Below are 5576 nucleotides of genomic sequence, written 5' to 3'. Positions count from 1 at the left end.
TTGAAAGATATGTGGTACAGATACCCGAGTAGAAATTTATTCAGGCGTGCCTGTTGTCATGTACGGCCCTGATCAGGTATGAATGAGGCATGCCTGACTACGGCATGCCAGATCAGGTCCTGACTGGTGCCATATCAAACATGCCTGGTTATATATAATCAGGCAAGCCTGATAAGGCAATAATCAGGACCTTTTTGAGTATCCCCTAATACACAAATTTTCGAAGGTCAAAAAATCTGATATATTTATTAATATATAATATTTATAATAAAACATCGAGGGCCTTTTTTATTTGACTATTATTATTATATTGTAGAAAGTACAATTTGTCTTCTTTCATTATATAATATTAAAATTTGTTTTTAATAATTATATATTTGAATTAATAAATATAATATATATACAATAATAATTAGTGTGTAGTAATTATAAGTATAATTATAATAAATTATATATATACGTACTGTATGAGAGAATTTTTTCTTATTGTTAATAGATTAGATATGATATAAATATAAGGTTAGGTTAGGTAACCTAACCTTATATTTATCACACATATTTTAAAATAACTTGGGTTCTTACCGTGACTACAATACTGTCAAAAAGTTAATGATAGACAACTGACGTTATATAGTATTTGGCTGGGTTGTCCGTCCGCCTTAGGCATGTGCAGTGTATTAATCTCATATGTACAGATATAATAATACACACTGTGTTACTATTATAGAATAGCTGTTAATCCACCGCTATCAGAAATTGTGTTTTTTATATATCTCGAAACTCGGCTTTGAAACTATAAACTACTGATGATTTCATCTTTTGTACAGTCAATCTTTTTCTAATTGCACAGGTGAGTAAAAGTACATACATCGTATTTACATCAATATATATGCTGTTGAAATTTTATGAGATTACTCATTTTCTTAGGAATAAGAAAATGAGTTTACGGTCGAATGTATTGTATATATATTGTTTAAATAACTGTTTAACAGGACATGAGTGACAATAAAAGAAAACGAAAGCAAGAGCTAACACGACTACGGGTGAAGCGGCATAGAAAACATAAAGCTTATTGTAGTACATCTGAAAATGGAAATAAATCTGACAGTTCATCTGCTTCAATGGCTTCTCCTGCTGCTGCTTCAATCTCAAATGAGCAAGAATTCTTTATGGACATCGAACAATTTGATTCATATGATGAAAACACTGCAGTGAACAATAATAATGAAAATTTAAACTTAACGCAGGATTCCATGAACAATATAAATGATGAGAATATTCTCAGTGACAGTATTGGGGACAATGATCAAGCTGATTTCGAAATGGATGAACACAGTAACACAGATGAAATGGATGAACATAGTAACACAGATGAAATGGATGAACACAGTAACACAGATAAAATGGATGAACACAGTAACACAGATGAAAATATAGATTTATTAGAAGCCAGTATAGATAATGAGGATGAATTCTATGAATATAACGATGAATTTGATGAGATCACAGAGCTACGAACTTGGGCATTGTCTGGAAATCCTACTATACTCACACACGACTTGATGAATTATTGCGTATCCTGAGGACTCGTTTACTTCCAAATTTACCAAAATCTTCTAAAACTTTTTTAAAAACAGCTTTTCTTTATCCTGATAATGTCCTGAATATTATGCCTAAAAGGGTCCTCATGAATTCGGCTGACATGGTCCTTATTAGGTAAATGAAATCCGGTCCTGAACATGCAATGCGTTACACATCTTGTCAGGACCATGTCAGGTGACTTTACCAGGGCCAGATTATGTATTATGGCACACCTGATCCGGACCTGTTCAGACAGTAACTGAAATTTCTACTCGGGTATCTCGTTAGGCATTTTTACATTTTTTTCAATTATTACTAATTATTTTACAATCCCGCACTTCATTAGTACCTCTACTTTACTCCTGTAAAAGGAATTTGCGATCTATGAAGCCGTTTCAAAGAACGAGCTTTGAAAGATATGTGGTACAGATATCTCGTTAGGCATTTTTACATTTTTTTCAATTATTACTAATTATTTTACAATCCCGCACTTCATTAGTACCTCTACTTTACTCCTGTAAAAGGAATTTGCGATCTATGAAGCCGTTTCAAAGAACGAGCTTTGAAAGATATGTGGTACAGATATCTCGTTAGGTATTTTTACATTTTTTTCAATTATTACTAATTATTTTACAATCCCACCCTTCATTAGTACCTAAACTTTACTCCTGTAAAAGGATTTTGCGATCTATGAAGCCGTTTCAAAGAACGAGCTTTGACAGATATGTCGTACAGATGCCTCGTTAGGCATTGGGCGCGTTCAGCAGACCAAGCCGCTGAGTAGCAGTCGAACGTGATTGGCTCTTACTTTTAGAACCAACCAATCAACGCAGAGTGTTGATCAGATGAACTCAACGATATATCTGTCTAAACTCGTTCTTTGAAACGGCTTCATAGATCGCAAAATCCTTTTACAGGAGTAAAGTATAGGTACTAATGAAGGGTGGGATTGTAAAATAATTAGTAATAATTGAAAAAAATGTAAAAATGGCCGCGTTCAGCAGACACACCTGTTGACATGATGTACAGATGCCTCGTTAGGCATTTTTACATTTTTTCCAATTATTACTACTTTTTTTATATATTCCCACTCTTCATTAGTACTTATACTTTACTCCTGTAAAAGGATTTTGCGATCTATGAAGCCGTTTCAAAGAACAAGCTTTGACAGATATGTCGTACAGGGCCTCGTTAGGCATTTTTACATTTTTTCCAATTATCACTACTTTCTTTATATTTCCACTCTTCATTAGTATCTATACTTTACTCCTGTAAAAGGATTTTGCGATCTATAAAGCCGTTTCAAAGAACGAGCTTTGGCAGATATGTCGTAACAGATGCCGCGTTAGGCATTTTTACATTTTTTTCAATTATTACTAATTTTTTTATATTCCCACTCTTCATTAGTACCTATACTTTACTCCTGTAAAAGGATTTTGCGATCTATGAAGCCGTTTCAAAGAACGAGCTTTGACAGATATGTCGTACAGATGCCTCGTTAGGCATTTTTACATTTTTTTCAATTATTACTAATTTATATATGTATACATATATCTTCCATCGCGTAAATTCTGCAAATGAACTTTGCTTGAAAAATACATATGATATAAAGGCACAAAAGAAATTTATGCAGAATTATTCTTAGTACAAAGTAATCGGAGCACGATTCTGGAGACGTCCCGTGTCCGCGATATTGTCATCGTGGACGAGGCTCCGGGCCCAGAGAAAAAATAATCGTACTAACGATAGACCCCCGATATTGTCGTACAAAATGTATGTCTACCTATCCCACTATCCCTAGCTTCTTCTCCTCTGTATATTATAATGAAAAAAACGTATCCAACTGAAAAAGGCCCGTTTAGCGACATAGGAAGCCGATGCCAGTCTCACGCGAAAAGCGAACGTCGAATTTATAACACAATGGCTGCGTTCGGGAAGCGCGCTATTAGCGCTATTGCATCATTCTATCTTTATCGTTCATCAGGTGTAAAACAAGGATAAAATAAGCAAATAGCACTAATAGTGTCTTCCCGAACGCACCCAATAAATTAGTATTTAGCATCTCGAATTTCTATCAAGAAACGAGACAGGTCATTTTTTTGTTTTCTAACCGAATTTCACTAATATCTAAACGTCAGAAACGCACGTGGTCCGAGTTAGCACAGTCCGACAGATTTCTTCCTATAGACGGCATAGTTGCCAAAATATATTTCATGCATGAAAAGAAAATTAATCTGCACAAATCAAATAATATTATGAGCGCGAAAAATATACACGAAGAATTTATTTTGACAATCAGAAAGATTAAAAAAACGCGACAAAGTTTTTTCCCTCCGGATGAAATTCCAACGTGCGCTTCTAAGGTCAACGTGCATCCTTTGCTAAACGAATGAATTCATACTCATTTTGCTGCCAGATTTTTATTGACGTGATACAGACGGGTGTACATCTGAGCCTCAATAAAACGCGAGTAATCGTAAATCAATTATGCGAAAGATATTAGATCTTATATTCGTCAATAAAGTTATAAAATCCGCAAACAATGCGAAAATTTGCGCATAGTCCCTCGTGATCAAATATAAATGCATCGCGTCGCTTCGCTAATGATCGGATAAACACTCTCGAAAACGCAACAAAATATTTGCTCCACGAAATAAGCTCGCACAAATTGCATCTGACAAAACTGAAATTTAACAATTATATATAAAATCAAAAGCTATAAATTAGTTTTTTGTTTTGAACAAGAGAAGTTGAGACACGTAGCGATAAAATTGAATGAATTCTCAACACAATAAAAATAAGCTTAATAATTTTCTTCTACGGTTTTCGTTTCCTTTTTAAGAAATAAAGATGTTAAAAAAAATCAATACAAAGTAATATGTTACAAAAGTTTCTCTTGGTGTAAATTTTCAAAAGGAGGAAAGCAAGTTTGAAAGAATAATATGATAAATCAACATTCTCTGAATACATATTAGAAACCATTTTTTTATATACAATTTCTTTTTTATTATCTGGTACATCTTTTTTCTAATTAGACTGATTGCTAATATATCTTTTAATATGCATAAAAATATATATTTAAATTTTTAGTGCTTCTGCATGATAGTGCAATAATTTCAGATTTTTTGCCATCACCTATTACTTCAGACTATCAATCTTACTGAAAAGGAACCTGCGTAGATTTTAAACAAATAATGGAGAATTATGAATAATATGAGGTTTCCAACGCTGAGCTTTTTATGTAAACTCTTTCAAAGGATCTATCCATTCTTGATGGGGTAAAATAATAACTTCTATAACAAATGCAATAAATATTAAATTTATAGTATTGATTTATATAATTAATTTTATTCTGTCTTTATATAGAAAAATATACACTCATAGTCTTAGCATCAGAGTAGAGGGTAACGCAGCTGATGAACAGTATAGATATAATAAAAAACTGAATAAAAATCTTATTAACATCATTATGTTATAATAATTAAGATTTTTATTCAGTTTGTTATCTATACTGTTCATCAGCTGCGTTACCCTCTACTCTGATGCTAAGACTGAGTGTATATTTTTCCATATATAAGGACAGAATAAAATTAGTTATATAAATCAATACTATAAATTTAATATTTATTGCATTTGTTATAGAAGTTATTATTTTACCCCATCAAGAATGGATAGATCCTTTGAAAGAGTTTTACATCATTCATTTACATTACAAGAAAAAAATTATTTGAGGTGCAAGAGATGCAGTAAATTGCCAAGTCTAATAAGTACCCGCGTCAATACATACTATGTATACTAATTCACATTCTCAATTATGCTACTGTTATTATTTGTCATCAGACAATTATAAACATACACATAATAATTAGATACATATTATATATATATACGCACATGTGTGCATAAGAATATATGTAATTTATAAAAAGCGGGTGCTTATCAGCCTTGATACGTTACTGCCTTCCGCTACGGACGGCCAGAAAGCATTTTCAGGT

At 32.7% G+C, this 5576-nt stretch overlaps 1 long non-coding RNA gene across 1 annotated transcript; it reads left to right on the top strand.

Annotated features, from left to right (window-relative positions):
- The first annotated feature begins 516 nt into the window (after positions 1–516).
- LOC139778573 (uncharacterized) lies at positions 517–1453 on the top strand. Its single transcript, XR_011719615.1, has 2 exons — positions 517–850; positions 993–1453. It is a non-coding gene; the product is annotated as an uncharacterized lncRNA (long non-coding RNA).
- The last annotated feature ends 4123 nt before the right edge of the window (positions 1454–5576 follow it).

The sequence above is a fragment of the Temnothorax nylanderi genome, unplaced genomic scaffold (assembly GCF_030848795.1).
Source record: "Temnothorax nylanderi isolate EJ_2023f unplaced genomic scaffold, tnyl_v1.0 TNYL_tig0188_pilon, whole genome shotgun sequence".
NCBI classification, from domain to species: domain Eukaryota; kingdom Metazoa; phylum Arthropoda; class Insecta; order Hymenoptera; family Formicidae; genus Temnothorax; species Temnothorax nylanderi.
Note: the sequence above shows the minus strand (reverse complement) of the source record. Positions and strands in the feature narration are given on the sequence as shown.